This window comes from Danio aesculapii, chromosome 14 (genome assembly GCF_903798145.1).
Source record: "Danio aesculapii chromosome 14, fDanAes4.1, whole genome shotgun sequence".
In the NCBI taxonomy this organism is placed as follows: Eukaryota; Metazoa; Chordata; class Actinopteri; order Cypriniformes; family Danionidae; genus Danio; species Danio aesculapii.
In genome coordinates this window covers 6,686,859-6,704,895 of record NC_079448.1, presented here as the reverse complement: position 1 = coordinate 6,704,895, position 18,037 = coordinate 6,686,859, and positions in this window count along the sequence as shown.

The following is an 18,037-nucleotide window of genomic DNA, read 5'->3' as shown; positions in this document are numbered from 1 at the left end:
CAAGGCTCTCTTCCAGCACAGCGTGCCAAACAAGCTTTATAATCAATCATCAGCTAAGTGTGAACTCTTGAGAAAAAAAAACTAAGGCTAAAACAGTGAATGAAACTAAAACTGAACTGATATGAGTAACGAAATGAGTAAAAAAACTATTGAAATAAAAACTATATTAAAAATAAAAAAAACTTTAATAACCTTGGCGTGAAGGAAGAATGTTATTCTTCCCAGAATGCTCTTCATACGTAACGCCTAGTTGAAATCAAAATTATTAGCCCTCCTGTTAATTCTTTTAGAAAATATTTCCAGTGTGTTGCTAAATGGAGAGTTTTTTTGTCAATATGTTTTAAAACAGAATAGTTTTAATAACCCATTTCGGTAACCCTTTATAATAACTACACACTATAAATCATTTATTAAGCATTAGCAAATAGTTAATTCATTATTTGTTAAGCATTAACTCTACATTAATAAGCGTTAGTAAGCAGTTTATAACTGCAGCTACAAATGCTTTATTCTTGACTTACAAACATATTTATAATGTGCTTAATACTTGTACTTTCATACTTTGCTAATGATTTATTTTTCATTACTAAATTAAGTAACGCATTATTTACAAACCAGTTGTATTTAAAGTAGTTGAGGGTTTCTAGGATCATTCAGAATGAGTTAGTAAATGATTAATAAACTATTGAAATCAACGTTTATATGTCTTATTTATTCAGGCATATAGTAATAGTTAACTAATGTGTTAATAAATGCTTTATTAACTCCACTTCATCTAGTTTTGTGACCTAATCTAAAGTGAGGACTATTTATGCTTTATAAAGCCCTTATAAATGGCAAATAAAGGCTCAGTTAAATTCTAAACAGGAAAAATGACATTATTCATTCCTTTTCATTTAAAGATACACAAATAAACTTTAAATTTATAAATAAATCTTTGCAACCTTATCTAAAATAAAATAACTGTACAGTTTAAACATTGCATCTTATTATATTGTTAAATTATTATATTGTTGTTGTTGTTTTATGTCGTATTTTGACACTCCTGTTATTTGCCAATGTTTAAACTTTACAGTAATTTTATTTTTTAGAAAAGATTGTAAAGATTATTGTTCATTTGATTCCGAGCCTTTACTTGTCATTTATAAGGGGTTTATAAAGCATAAATAGTCCTCACTTTAGATTAGGTCACAAAATTGCGTGAAGTTGAGTTAATAAAGCATTTATTAACATATTAGTTAACTATTAGTATATGCCTGAATAATAAGATATGTAAATGTTGATTTCAATAGTTTATTAATCATTTACTAACTCATTCTGAATGATCCTAGAAATCCTCAACTACTCTTAAATACAACTGGTTTGTAAATAATGCGTTACTTAATTTAGTAATGAAAAATAAATCATTAACTAAGTATGAAAATACAATTATTAAGCACATTATATAGGTGCTTATAAGTCAAGAATACAGCATTTGTAGCTGCAGTTATAAACTGCTTACTAACATTTATTAATGTAGAGTTAATGCTTAACAAATAATGAATTCACTAGATGCTAATGCTTGGTAAATGATTTATAGTGTGTAGTTATTAAAAAGTGTTACCCTAATTTCTTTTGTCTTACCCATATTGACAGTGCATAACTTTTTATGCTGTTTTAAAAAAAATTTTAACATTTATTTTTCTGAAACATACATTTGTATGTACTAGTTTTGGACCGTTAAGTTATTTTGTTTGATTAGCTCCAGATTTGGCTTAAGTACTGACTAAACTAATGTATATGCACAAATATAATATTGTAAAGCTTCCTATAGAAACAATTGATTTAAATAAGAGATTTGTGAGGGGTGTACTCATATATGCTGAGCACCGTATTTACATAGGAAATACTTTGAAAATGTCCTTCCTCTGTTAAAAATAACGTACGAAATATTTGAAAACGAATATAAATTTCACGAAGAGCTAATACTTTTGACTTCAACTGTACAGCATATGTAATTTATCCACGATTTGCTTTTCATGGAAAATCAGAGTGTGCAAAAAAATTAAATAAAAAACAGTCACGCCGATCCCGGAGCGGCGCGACGATCATCACCAGCGTGTCACTTATTTTTTGATCTAGAGTTTTTCCAAAAGCTCTTAAACGGCTGCTGAAAGTTTAATGGAGGTGATAAGCAGCTCTGGCTCGGGATCCCTTTCGCAGGCTGATTTGTGGGCACTGCCTTTTTCAGGGCAGGAATAGCTAATGCACGACCATCGCTGTGCACGAGCAGCATGTTTAATGAGGACAAATAAAAGCAGATCAGCAGCAGATGCTCTTTGGTTGGAAAGGTTGAAAACCGCAATGCTTTTTCCTTTCCTCCTCCTCCATTTTGCCGTGGCTGTCAGCAACCTTGAGATGCTGAAGCAGGATTTGTAGAGCACTTAAGACTGGTATTTAGTGGCTCTCAGGCCGCCGCGCTGGCTCTCGGGATGAAGAAAGCACAAGGAAAACCAATGCCATCTAAAAGGTTTAGACAAGTTGATTAAGAGCCTTTTAATAAGGACTTAATTTTTTGTTCCTCTTTGGAAAGGCAGAGGATGCGCCTTCAAATATTTTTTATGTTGCTTTAACTCATTTTAATAAATAAATCAGGTTTTATTTAAAATAAACTTTAATATTTTTAGTCAGTTTGGTTGATGTAAGTTGAGTCAACTAGAAAATTTTCTTTAAGTAAAAAAAGAGCAGCAATACTTTATTTTTACAGTGGGATGTCCCTTTTTTACTGTACATATGGTATTTTTTTAATCAATGTGTCGACGATCAAGACTATTTGGGTATTCTGATTTTGACAGTAATCAAAATATATTAAAGAAATAGTTCAAGCAAAATTAATATATATATTTTTATCATTTACATTTACTTCTATTGTCACAAACTTGTTTCATTATTTCAGTTAAACAAAAAATAAGCTGTAACCACATTGACTTGTAATATTTATTTTTCTTCTTACTATGGGTGTCAATGGTTGCTGGTTTCTAACATTCTTCAGAATATCTTATTTTGTTTGTTTAACAGAAAGAAGAGGTTTCGAACAGCTTGATGGTAAATAAATGAGTATTTTTTTTTTTCTGTCCATTTTAATAATCAACAAAATTTAAAACAAACAAACACAGTTTTTTTATTAATTCAACTATTTGTTTGTTTGTTCATTTATTTATTTGTTTGTACTTTTCTTTTAAGTAAAACAATAAATTCATTCACATGTTGTTGTTGTTGTTAACTACAATTAAAGCAAAGAAACGACTAATTTTGATTTTGTTTGTTTTGTTTTTGTTAAAAATGTTGTTAATTTTGTTTCTTGAAATAAAATAAGTGTTTGCTTCCACTCTGTTATTATTGCAATACAACTTAGACTTACTTTAGATAGTTAGTTTCCACAAAATGAAATTTTAGCCTCAAACATCAAAATAAAAAACTAATTCTGTTATGTTTTTTTAATTCATTTTATTCGTCTTGAAATAAAATAATTGTTTGCTTCCACTCCATGTTATTATTGGAAGTGAAAACAAACAATTGAATTGAAACACTAAACAAAAATCCCAAAATAAATACTTTCTAGTTGCAAAACGTTTAGCCTCAAACATTAAAAAAAGCTTTTTTTTTTTCTTTTTGTTTGTCTTAGAATGAAATAATTGTTTGCTTTTTACTCTGTTATTATAAACCAGACAAAACGAACCGCTAAACAAAATTCCACAAATAAATAATTACTTCAGCTACTTAATTTCCACAAAACAAAATGTTTAGCCTCAAAGATCTAAATTAAACAAAAATTTTATATTTTTGTTCATTTAAATTCTGTTTGCCTTGAAATAAAATAATTATTAGCTTCCACTACATGGTATTATTGTTAACTAAAGAAAGCAACAATACAAATCAAAACAAAATTCCCCAAAAAAAAAAAAACATACCACTTATCTCAGCTTGCTAGTTTCCACAAAATAAAAAGTTAAGCTTTAAATATTTAAAATAAAATAATTTTAAAAATATTTTTGTTAAAAATGTTGTTCATTTTATTTGTTTGAAATAAAATAATTGTTAGCTTTCACTCTGTTATTATTGCTGACTAACAAAACAATATTAAAAGTAATAAAATAAAGAAAAATAATAAATACAACTTAAATTACTTCAGCTAGTTAATTTCCACAAAATAAGTTTAACCTCAAACAATAAAATAAATGTTTTGTTATATATTTTTTAAATGTTGTTAATTTTGTTTGTCTTAAAATAAAATAATTCCACTCCATAAACTTCCACTCCATATTATTATTATTATTATTATTATTATTATTATTATTATTATTATTATTATTATTATTGGAAAAAACAGAACAAAAAATTGTTAATGTTGTTCTTTTGTTGTCTTGAAATAAAATAATTAACTTTAATAATAATAATTTAGCCTCAAACATTTAAATCAATTAGTTAAATTAAATAAAAAGGTCCAGGTTATGAAAGTGCCTTTTCGGTAGCATATAGCAGATTTAAATTCATTCATTTTCCCTTGGCTTAGTCCCTTATTTATCAGGGGTCGCCACAGCGGAATGAACCGCCACCTATTCCAGCATATGTTTTACGCAGCGGATGCCCTTCCAGCGGCAACCCAGAAATGGGAAACACCTATACAGTCTCACATTCTCACAAACACTCATACAGATGCCGATTTACTTTCTCCAATTCAACTATGCATGTCTTTGGACTGTAGGGGAAACTGGAGCACCCGGAGAAAATCCATGCCAACACAGGGAGAACATGCAATCTCCACACACAAATGCCAACTGGTCCAGCCAGGATTCAAACCAGTGACTTTCTTGCTGTGAGGCGACAGCGCTAACCACTGAGCCACAGTGCCACCTACAGATTTAAATTTGTATTTATTGGCATTGCTGGTTCCAAAAAGAATTATGGTGGTACAGTAAATAATCTAATGAAACATGAAAAAAGAAACTTTGTTCAGATTACTAAATCATATAAATCTTTGGTAAGAACCATTTCTCAAGAACTATCTCTAAATCAATACGTACTCAACCATTGGACAAATGCATAGACAATCCATAGAAAAAAGCAGTGCAGCCAAAACACTGCCCTTGAAAGTGAAATGTGCCGGAATGTCTGTATATCCCACAGACCTTCAAACCACAAGACCATTTGTTCGCTCGCATCATGTGGGCGGACATCAACAAATCCACAAAAGGTGTCAAGTTTCCTTTCATAACAACTAAACACCAGCATCCCTCTCCGTGAAGAAAGAAAGAAAGATCAAAGAATCATGTTCGACCCTGGTCCTGATTCTGTTTAATGTTTCTCAAGCCTTCAGAGAGCTAGAAAACAGCATCCATATCCTGCACTCCCAACAAGGCGCCCCTGCAGCGAAACAGATCAGGTGCTGAAAGAGGGACGTCTCCAACTCCGGGAACCGGTGACCGACTGGACGTCCTGCGAGGAGATCCGCTTAAACGCATTCTAATCACTGCCAGTTGTTGCTTTGTACATTCAGACATACACAAACATGCATTTCGGGGTTTGGCTTTGGATCAGTCGCATACAAATAGGCTGAAAGTTGGCCATCTCTGAGAGCAGAATCATTGCTCAATCGTTCTGATTGCTCCTCAGAGTAACTTTCATCTGCAGTGCTACAAGTTCACGTTTCAGCATTCATCACAGTCCTGTGGAAATCCTCCATGAAAGAATGCAAGTTCAGGATGCTCTCAAATGAAATGACAAGCCAGTATCATGGCAGTACATTATATGGTCGTGAAATTTAATCTATCGATTCGTGTTAATGAACATGAATTTTCTCTTTTTTTATTTTGTGCTCTTCAAATGTCTATTGACTAATGTATGTGAATTTGGATTTGAACCTATGTTTGTATCAACTCATTCTCACTCCTGAAGGTCAAAACGATTTTACTTACACTACACTATGAGCACACAACCTATAGCCCTAAACTCAATAATTTGTCAATAAAAAAAATGATTCTCATAACCAACTAAGAACAGCTAAGAACCAAGTAAGATCCCAATTAAACCAAATCATGACCAACTGAGAACAACTTAAACCAGCTAAGAACAGCTTATACCACCTCAAGACCAGCTAAAAAATAGTTTAACCCAGTTAAGAACCAGCTCATGACCAGCTAAGAACCAGCTTAAACCAGCTAAGAACAGTTTAAACCAGCCTATGACCAGCTACGAACCAGCTCATAACCAGCTAAGAATGGCTTAAACCTGCTCATGATCAGCTAGGAACCAGCTTAATTCAGCTAAGAACCAGTTAAAAACCAGCTCCTGACAAACTGAGAACAATTTTTACCAGCTAAGAACATCTTAAACCAGCTCATGACCAGCTAGGAACCAGCTTAATCCAGCTAAGAACCAGCTAAATCCATCTCATGACCAGCTAAGAACATCTTAAACCAGCTCATGACCAGCTAAGAACCAGTTTAATCCAGCTAAGAACCAGCTAAAACCATCTCATGACCAGCTAAGAACATCTTAAACCAGCTCATGACCAGCTAAGAACCAATTTAATCCAGCTAAGAACCAGCTAAAACCATCTCATGACCAGCTATGAACAGTTTAAACCTGCTCATGACCAGCTAGGAACCAGCTTAATCCAGCTAGAAACCTGTTAAAACCAACTCATTACCACCTAAGAGCCATCTTAAACCAGCTAAAAACAGTTTATACTAGCTCATCCCCATCTTCGAACCAGTTTAAACCAGCTAAAATCTATCGTAAGCCACCTAAGACCCAGTGTAAATCAGCTAATGACCAGCTGAGAACAATTTTAACTAGCTAAGAACAGTTTAAACCAGCCCATGGCCAGCTAAGAACCAGTTTAATCTAGCAAAGGACCAGCTAAAACCAACTCATGACCAGCAAAGAACGGCTTAAACCTACTCATGACCAGCTAGGATCCAGCTTAATCCACCTATGAACCAGTTTAAACCAACTCATGACCAGCTAATAACCATATTACACCAGCTAAGAACATCTTAACCAGCTAGAAACCAGCTTAATCCAGCTAAGAACCAGCTTAAACCAGCTAAGAACAGCTTAAACCAGCTCATGACCAGCTAGGAACCAGCTTAATCCGGCTAAGAACCAGTTAAAACCAGCTCATGACCAGCTAAGAGGCAGCTTAAACCAGCTTAGAACAGCTTATACCAGCTCATGACCAGCTAAGAACCAGTTTAATCCGGCTAAGAACCAGCTAAATCCAGCTCATGGCCAGCTAACCAGCCAAGAACAGTTTGGGAACAGCATGTCCCCCAATTATTGTGGGGTGCAAATCAGGTCCAGGATTGGGCTTAAAATCAAGTGTGTGTTCGGCCTTGAAAAATAAAAAACTCTTTCCCCAACAACACCAGATCCATTTCAGAGATAAACGTCCAAAAGCACCTCCTGTCCAATGAGCATCAGCAACATCGGAGCACTTGAACATGGCATGACCTCTGAATCGACATTACAGAATGACTTCACCGATAACAGAGCAACATTTTTAAGTGACACTTCCACACATCAAACGACAGACAGCACCTATTATCCTTTCCAATAGTCCACTTTAAGCCTCCATCACTAATGGCAGAGAAAGAGATGGATCACTTAGAGAAGGAGACACACTCCCGGACCCTCCCTATATATCATTATACAGAGAACTTCACCTGGATATGGCCAGGGTCACGCTGGAGGTTCTCCATTAAACTTTACGGTTCATTGATTCAGAGGGCCGGCATATGGTTCCCATCAGACACCGCTGCCTTTATCAAGAACACACTCCAGTGCAAACTGTCAGCTGGATCCACCCACAAAACTTTGACTGACAAATTTATACAAGTGTTGATTTTGTTGCACCGTTCACGCACTCCTTCTTTTCCCTTTTATTTTTTCACACATTACTCTTTACACTCACTTGAAAAAGAAAAGTGGTGATTAGGTTGTGTGTGTGTGTGCTGAAGGAAAAGTTTTGACGGCGGATAAATTTGAGACTGGGCCAAAATTTATAATGCTGTAAAGGTGCACTAAAGCAACACTCACATGCTGAGGTATGAATAACATTTTGAAAGCCTGAGATTTTATGAATAATATGAAATGTCCTCACTTTTGGGGTCAAGCTAATTCATTGCAGGTTCATTTCCTGTAATAAAACATATTTTTAGGCACTGTTCTTTATGCGTGATCTTAAAGGGGTAGTTCACCCAAAACTGAAAAGTTGGGGACTGTTACTTACCTTCATACATATGAAAGCTTGTTTCAGACAAATAGTAATATTCGAGCCCAGGCTGGGACAGTTGGCATTTCTGTGTGAAGTTTGCATGTTCTCCCCGTGTTCGCATGGGTTTCCTCCAGGTGCTCTGGTTTCCCCCACAGTCCAAACACATGCACTATAGGTGAATTGGGTAAGCTTAATTGTCTGTAGTGCATGTGTGTGTTTGAATGTGAGACTTTATGGGTGTTTTCCAGTACTGGGTTGCAGCTGGAAGAACATCTGCTGTGTAAAACATATGCTGGAATAGTTGGCGGTTCATTCTGCTGTGGCGACTCCTGATGAATAAAAGTACTAAGCCAATTGAATGAATGATTGATTGATTGATTGTCTGTCTCTAGTATAAACAACATTCATCTATTCAAACCAAAAACAATATTAAGTATTCACACTGGTTGATTACAGTACATACAAGTCAATTCAAACGCAACGATATAGGCAAATTTCCATCTGGTGGTGAATGACACATAATGCACAACATGTTTGTAGTAAACATGTGGAAATCTATTCTCATTCATTCATTCATTCATTCATTCATGAAACCCACACGAACACGGGGAGAATATGCTCCACACAGACATGCCAACTGACCCAGCCGTGACTCGAACCAGCAACCTTTTTTCGGTGAGGCGACAGTGCTAACCAAAGTGTATAAATAATTAAATAATAATATAATTATATATTTAATATACTATATATGCTATTATTATTATTATTATTATTATTATTATTATTATTATTATTAATATTTTATTTTTTTATTCTGTCACACATTACGTGTCATTCACCACCATATTGAAAATTGCCTATATTTGTGCATTTGCATTGACTTTTTTATGTTCTGTAATCAACGAGTGTCAATACGTTTGGTTTGTATAGATGGAACCTTGTTTCAGTGAATGAATAAATGAATGAATAAATAAAAAAAAATACACAAAATAATTTTAATAAACTTTAAATACCGACTGTCACTGTTTAACATTTTATTCCACGGTGGGAATAAGCTTTCAAACCTTTGTCATTCCAGACATCTAAGAACTTTTATTCTGTGGAATACATAGATTGGAAATTCAAAATGGGCTTTTTTAACAACATGGATGTGAGGGTGATGGTAAATTGTATTTATAAAGCACCTTTCATTCAAAGTTAAAGTGCTTTACAATGACTGGTATTACAAGTCAAATGTAAAATAATATACTGTATGAGTAGTTGAAGTCAAAATTATTCGCCTTCATGTGATTCTTCGTCTTTTAAATATTTTCAAATGATGTTTAACAGAACAAGAAATTTTGCACAGTATTTCCTATAATATTTTTTTCTTCTGGAGAAAGTCTTATAATAGTCTTAAAATAAAAGCTTTATTATTTGTTTAAAAACCATTTTAAGAACAATATTATTAGCCCCCTTAAGCTTTTTTTAAAGATTGTTTACAGAACAAACCACTGTTATACAATGACTTGCCTAATTACAGGACACTAACTTAACCTTAATAGTACTTAACCAATAGTCTTAACCTATTAGTAAAGCCTTTAAAAGTCACATTCAGCTGAATACTAGTATCTTGAAAAATATCTAGTCAAATATTATGTACTGTCATTATGACAAAGATAAATGAAATCAGATATTAGAAATGAGTTATCAAAACTATTATATTTAGAAATGTCTTGACAAAGAATTGGGGAAACAAATATACAGGGGGGCTAATAATTCTGGCTTTAACTATATACAGTTGAAGTCAGAATTATTAGCCCCCCTTTAAATTTTTTTTCTTTTTTAAATATTTCCCAAATGATGTTTAACAGAGGAAGGAAATTTTCACAGTATGTCTGATAATATTTTTTCTTCTGCAGAAAGTCTTATTTGTTTTATTTCGGCTAGAATAAAAGCAGTTTTTTATTTTTTAAACACCATTTTAAGGTCAAAATTATTAGCCCCTTTAGGCTATTTTTTTCTTCAATAGTTTACAGAACAAACCATTGTTATACTTGCCTTATTACCTTAAGCTGCCTAGTTAACCAAATTAACCTAGTTAAGCCTTTAAATGTCACTTTAAGCTGTATAGAAGTGTCTTGAAAAATATCTAGTCAAATATTATGTACTGTCATCATGGCAAAGATAAAATAAATCAGTTATTAGAAATGAGTTATTAAAACTATTATGTTTAGAAATGTGTTGAAAAAATATTCGCCAAACAGAAAATGGGGGGAAAAAAACAGGAGGGCTAATAATTCTGACTTCAACTGTATATAGCAGGAACACATGTAATAGAATTAAGCTGATAGATTTTGTATTTGGTGGACTCTCATTTTAAGAAAAAAAAATCACTGTTTCCCAGTACTAGGTTGTGGCTGGGAAGAGCATCCGCTGTGTAAAACATATGCTGAATAAGTTGGCAGTTCATTCTGCTGTTGCGACCCCTGATGAGTAAAGGGACTAAGCCGAAGGAAAATGAATGAATAATATAATATAAAGGGATAGTTCACCCAAAATTAAAGTTTTGTCATCATTTACCCAACCTTGACTGGTATAATTTTTCATTTTTAAATATTTCCCAAATGATGTTTAACAGAGCAAGGAAATTTTCACAGTATGTCTGATAATATTTTTTCTTCTGGAGAAAGTCTTATTTGTTTTATTTCGGCTAGAATAAAAGCAGTTTTTTAATTTTTAAACACCATTTTAAGGTCAATATTATTAGCCCCTTTAAGCCATATTTTTTTCGATAGTCTACAGAACAAACCATCATTATACAATAACTTGCCTAATTACACTAACCTGCCTAGTAAACCTAATTAACCTAGTTAAGCCTTTAAATGTCACTTTAAGCTGTATAGAAGTGTCTTGAAAAATATCTAGTCTAATATTATTTACTGTCATCATGTCAAAGATAAAATAAATCAGTTATTAGAAATGAGTTATTAAAACTATCATGTGTAGAAATGTGCTGAAAAAATATTCGCCAAACAGAAAATGGGGAAAAAAAAAACAGGAGGGCTAATAATTCTGACTTCAACTGTATATAGCAGGAACACATGTAATAGAATTAAGCTGATAGATTTTGTATTTGGTGGACTCTCATTTTAAGAAAAAAAAAAATCACTGTTCCTTTAATTATTAAGAATTATACACAATTAAAAAAAAAACAAATCAATAATATATGTTACACAAAAAACCATAGCACTCTTCATACAACACTTGATATCATAACCTAAAAGTTCACGGGTCAAATTACAGACACATGGCGCTCTTTCTTTGTGGATGTTATCTCGCTTTCTTTTGTGCTGAGGTAACCCAAGTAAGACGACTTAACGACAAAAAAGCCTGCACCGAAGTGTCCCTTTAATCACCACAGACGTTTTAATGACAGTCTTATGGAGAGTGACCACCGCAGTCCAGAGTAAAGTACGAGTCTGCGCTCGGCGACCTGACATCTATAGGACCCACTGCTACAACTGACAGCACCAGTTTTATTTCAGGGAACAGAAACAATGAAAAAAAGAGTAGAAAAAATGACAAAAATGGGTCCGTCACAGCCAAAAGCAGCAGAACTCCCAGAAGTAGTTCTATAAGTGTGTAATATGAACGTATTATTACTCACACACACACAAAAACAAAACTAAAGATAAGATTTAGCCAACAGCCCTTGATTAAATTCTAAAATGAACACTCACACACATATAACTTGGTTTTAGGGGTTTATGAGGACTCTCCATAGGCGTAATGTAGTTTATACTGTACAAACTATGGCAAATGTTAAATAGTAATATTAAAAAAAACAACTTCTGTTAAGTATGAGTTTTAAATGTCCTATGAAGTGCTTTGAAATGTGCATTTTTAATCGATGCTTAAAGTAATCTCAACTGGATCAGGATCCCCTCACAGCAAGGGTTCGCTGGTTCGAGCCCCGGCTGGGTCAGTTGGCATTTCTGTGTGAGTTTGCATATTCTCCCTATATTCGCGTGGGTTTCCCAGGGGCTCTGGTTTCCCCCACAGTCCAAAGACATGTGCTATAGGTGAATTGGGTAAGCTAAATTGTCCATAGTGTATGTGTGTGAATGGGAGTGTATGGGTGTTTCCCAGTAATGGGTTGCAGCTGGAAGGGCATCCGCGGCATAAAACATGTGCTGCATAAGTTGACTGTTCATTCCACTGTGGTGACCCCAGATTAATAAAGGGATTAAGTCGAAAAGAAAATAAGTGAATGAATGACCTGAAACATGAAGAGAGGGCGGGATATAGTAGCTCCTCCCCTTATTAAAAAACAGCCAATAGCGTATTGTTTTATCACAGTTCTGCCAGTGAGAGTGGTTGAGCTCAAGCACATCAAATGAAAAGCAAACGGCAAGTGTTTCGAAGAGGGCGGGGCATGTCAGATACTAGCGAGCGTTTGATTGGTCAAGATTTGATGAGAAACTGAAGTATGAGATGACGTAACAAAAAAAAAAAAAAAGTTGACCAATTTAGGCGGAAGTGACAAACTGCAAGCTTTGTTTGTTTATATCAGGTTTATATCTTCTAAACACACATTTTGGTGCAACATTAGCTTATAGATATTTTTTAAGCAAACATACTGATATTAACATCTAAAAAACTTTATTTTAATTTTTTTACCTTCAACAGTTTTGACCAACACGGTGCATGTCCTCATAAACCACATCAACATTATAATACCTATACATAGGTCATACCAGGGGCGTAGCAACTGGGGGAGACGGGGGGGGGGATCCGTCCCCCTCATTTTTAGAGACAGACAATTTAGAAACAGGTGATTAATAATTATATGAACATATGATCTCATACAGCCGTCCCCCCCCACACACACTTTTAAAATGTCCGCTACGCCCCTGGGTCATACCCATGTCATTATACAAATAATGTGTCCTCATAGACCACCAAAACCAGTATTCACACACACGTACACAAACACACATTCTGTCTCCTACTACTCAAATAGGTACCACATTTGAATTTGAATTTACTACACGATCGTTAAAACAGTATGTTCTTTACCAGGGCTATTAAATGGCATGTAAGTATGGCTTAGTAATAATAATGGCCGCCATACAGTAGTCAATTTTGGACAAAGCGGGTAAGAGAGTAAGACCAGCGATCCTTGCATGCGTGAAATGTTGCACATTATGGCATGTTTTGCTTGCTACACAACTGAAAACGTTCTAGACATAATACTGTTAAGTTTTCTAACTGGCGAATGACATGATCTAGTGGGTCTCTGTCATCTTTAATGTGCATTTAGGCAGATCCACTCCTGCACCTTTAATTGTTTTACGTTCAATCAACTTAAATTTGTTCAAATAATAGCATTGACTTCATCGCTTTATGTTGGGACAACATGAAGGAATTCCGCATTTTACAGTTTTTTTTAATACTTATTTTCCTCATAGTGTGATGTTTGGCAACAAATTCAAGGAGGAATGCTTTGACAGATGTTCTGGCCTCATTTTTGAGACTAATTAGACTTCGAGTTATTCTTCCATTTCTGTTAACTATTTTTCAGCATAGGCCACAGATCTCGTTTCACCTTGAGTGTGTGTGTGTGTGTGTGAGAGAGAGAGAGTCGGTTGCATCTGGTTCCTTCACAGTTTGTCGCTAGCGTTGGACACGGAAGACAGAGAGGGCCAGGTGCTTTTAACAAGACCCTTTACGCTCTCGCGGCTCTTTATTGGGTTAACATTGAAACACTGCGGAAACTCGATCTCGGTATCAAAAGCAGATGCTCTGCACGATGTAGAATCTTACACAAAGTCCAATTGATTATCACTGGTGTCTGTAAAGAAACAAAAACTGAATTTGTGTTTGTTCAAGCGCAACAAACACCATCGTCTTGTTATGAGGGGAAAAAAAAGGCTTACACAGAAAAGCTGACCCTAAAAATCTCCAGCGATGTGAAGCCAGCCTGAGATTTACGGGTGTTTTCAGCTTGTTACAGGAGATTTATATTTACAATAAAAAAGAACAACAATCTGCAGAAGCCATTAGCGAGGGAGCAGGGAAAAGAGTGCTATGAGCTAGCAGACGGGACGGGAAATGCGGTCGACTTATTTTTTTCTTCACTAATAACCAGCATTCGTTAAATCTCTTGTAATGTTGATGCAAAATAAATAACACAAGACAAACATGACCTCGTGTCCTCTTTCTATCTTTTGCAGATCTCTCAGAATACATGGGCATCAACTGACCGCAAGCATGCTTCAGAGAGAAAAAGAAGAGGAAGAAAAATTATGGTCTGATCTCCATAAAGTCTTCCATTCTCAAAGATGATGTCATCAGCATCTGATTAAGATAGATGTCATTAGCCTCTTTCACACAGTGATAACGGTATATATCCGGAAAATTGCTGGAACGACTTCACTGGTAAATTCAAAAAAGCGCTGTTCACACAGGCAAGGACGTTACGAAATTTGTCCAGAAAAGACCATTCACACATCCATTCCAAAATACTGGTAAATTCTGACATCATTGACCAGAAATGAACTCTAAATGGCCGTGATTGTATACCCGTCACACGGGTTCCTGATTGCAAAACGAGACAGATTGCAATAGCAAACATGTCATGTTGTGCAGTAGGATGCCAAAAATAGACAACTTTTACCGTACACCACACTGCTTTTAATGCCAACCGCAGACGTCTTTGGCTAAAAGGGAGCTGAATGGAGTGAGGACCTAATTAAAAATGCTGGACTCTGCAGTTCTCATGTTATATCAGGTAAGTTCACGCTATGCTAAATAACACACATTACCCCTTTTTGATTGCAACAATGATTTCAGAAAAAACAGTTACATATGGTGAATTCGGACACTGAATGCTAAGAATGATATGTAAAAATGTAAGTTCACATACCCTGCCGTACAGGCGCAGTTCGCTGACAGAATGCAGTTGTTTTGCTTGTTGATGATTACCCAGGCCTTGTATAGCTCCGTCTTTTTTCCTTGTCTTTGACTAGGCAGAACCTTGGTTTTTAGCACTACAAAGTGTTGAATCTGGTAATCATGGAACATTATTTCTTGCACATGACCACACAGAACAATATTGTTGGCATCCAAAGACTTGTAGGCCTTTAACTTCTCTCTTGTAAAATCACTTGGAGTTTCATGAAAGATGTATATTTGGTGCTGGATGCTTGACCATTTCGTCTTATCCAATATCCATTGGGAGGTTGCTATCGCAAATGGATCTGTCAGACGAACACCGCTCTATTCTAACATTATATTTGCTGAATCACTGTGCTTATCACTGGGTGACAAGCTGTTATAATATGCTGAAAGCATTTTGTAAATAATATATAATCAATATAACTTATTTCTAACACAACAGCAAACTCTGTCCCACATCGGCTGTCATTCCCTCGCTGTAAATGTTAGCGCTCCCGTTTCTTTTTCTGCAACCTTGCTGCGTGCGCATTCTGAATGTTTACAAACATGGTAATTCGTCTATTAAACATGAAGGGGGTCAGTTTTTTTCTTGGTGATTTCACTTTTATTTAAAACTTTGGCATTTATGCCATGATGACAGTAAATAATATTTGACTAGATATTTTTCAAGACACTTCTATACATCTTAAAGTGACATTTAAAGGCTTAACTAGATAAATTAGGTTAACTAGGCAGGTTATGGTAATTAATCAAGCTATTGTATAACGATAGTTTGCTCTGTAGACTATCAAAAAAAATGCTTAAAGGGGCTAATAATATTGACTTTAAAATGGCTCTTAAAAATTAAAAACTGCTTTTATTCTAGTCGAAATAAAACAAATAAGACTTTCTCCAGAAGAAAAAATATTATCAGACATGCTGTGAAAATTCCTTTGGGAAATTCATTTGGGAAATATTAAAAAAAATAAATAAATCAAAAGGGTGCTAATAATTCTGACTTCAACTGTATAACTATATCTGTATATATTTCACTGTATATTGAAAAAAGTGTGTGTGTGTGTGTGTGTATATATATATATATATATATATATATATATATATTTTTTTTTTTTTTTTTATATACAATGAAAGACCAGTTGTTTTACAGATATTCTTTGTATTTTAAAATCCTGACATTACATTTATAAACGTTTGCTTGTATTTTGCTATTGCATATATATATATTTAATTTAGTTATTTAATATTTAAATATTATTTCTGTTTAAAAGGGGGGGGGGGGACCACATTAAGTCAACGTGTTTTTATTACCACTGAAGATAGATAAATAGGGTGACTGTTAATATTAAGTGATTAATGTCAAACAATAGCCTAGTAGTCCTAGGCTACATACAGCTATATTTTACTATTCATTCATCCTTATCTTGCAAAACAAACTAATTTAAATCAGGCATCTTGTTTTCCCTTTACTAATATCCTATTTAAATCTCTGATAATATTGATGCAAAATTAATAACGCAACACAAGCATGACCTCATGTTCTCTTTCTATCTTTTGCGGATCTCTCAGAATACATGGTCATCAACTGACCGCAAGTATGGTTCAGCGAGGAAAAAAAAAATGATGGTCTGGTCTCCATGGAGTCTCGGAATCCGTTCTCAAAGATGATGTCGTCAGCACCTGATTAAGATAGATGTCACCGAGCAATGAGGAAATGGAGCAGCCAAGTGGAGATAGAAAGAGAGAGAGAGAGAAACAAGAGAAGTGTTTGGCTCTGGTATGTGAAGCAGCAACACGTCTTCATTCCCCTGCAGTGGACGTGAGCGATCTTCTTCCATTCGCCACGCTCTTGGGCCCCCGCTGACCCTGGAGGTCCGTCCTCAAGGGCCAGCCCCTGGCTGCGTGGCTCCTAAGCAGGCTTGACCGCGGAGAGTCACACACAAGCGCGGTCAAGCTTTGGGCAGCGGGATTTGGGATGTGACAGCGTAATCAATTTCCATGATTCATGGCGAGCCGGTGGAGGAGACACCGAAGTGAGTTGCTGACGGCGGAGTCTGGGTTAGAGTTCTGTGACGGAGGTTCCCGCTTCTGTTTCCACTACAGAAAGACACAACTCTAAATATACACTCAAATAAATGACGTTTGCTGCTTGTTCAAACTATTTATTTAAAATGAGTTGAAAAAACACAATTCTAAAGGGTTTTTTGGGACTACCTAAATGTTTTATGTTCAATCCACTTACATTTGTAAAAAACGATTTAATTTCGATACTGCACGATTTTCACAGTAGTGGTGTCACAAATGTTTTCACATTGCAAGACTTTCTGGAGTAGCGCTCCGTCGCTGTTGTGTTTACACTGTAGGATGGATCAGCGACAGGGGATTTCACACTGCAAGATGTTGTCTTGGTCCACAAACTACGTCTCACAACCAAACACACGTAAAAAGTGACATGGAAATAAGAGGTGACGTAGTATATCTTTTGTTATTAACTACATAATGAGAAAAAAAGCCTTTAGTGGGGTAGAAAATTTACTTATTTTGCTTAACTCTCTCAATTTTTTTTTCTTATTTGACCCAGTTGTGGTATTGCGTGGATGACACGTCAAAAAAAACTCCTGCCAAATATCCACTAGTTTTTACTTCCTTTCTTGGGTCCAAATAGACAGAAAATAAATGCTTTTAACTTCCCCCCATCCTCCCGCTGGCCTGCAAATAGCTGCTCTCTCATTGGCTGTATTGCGATGTTATTTTCAAATAAGAACACATTTCACACAGCATGATTTGAATCGCAGACAGCTCCAGATATTTAGCATGCCAAAGGTGTCGGCGACTCATCGG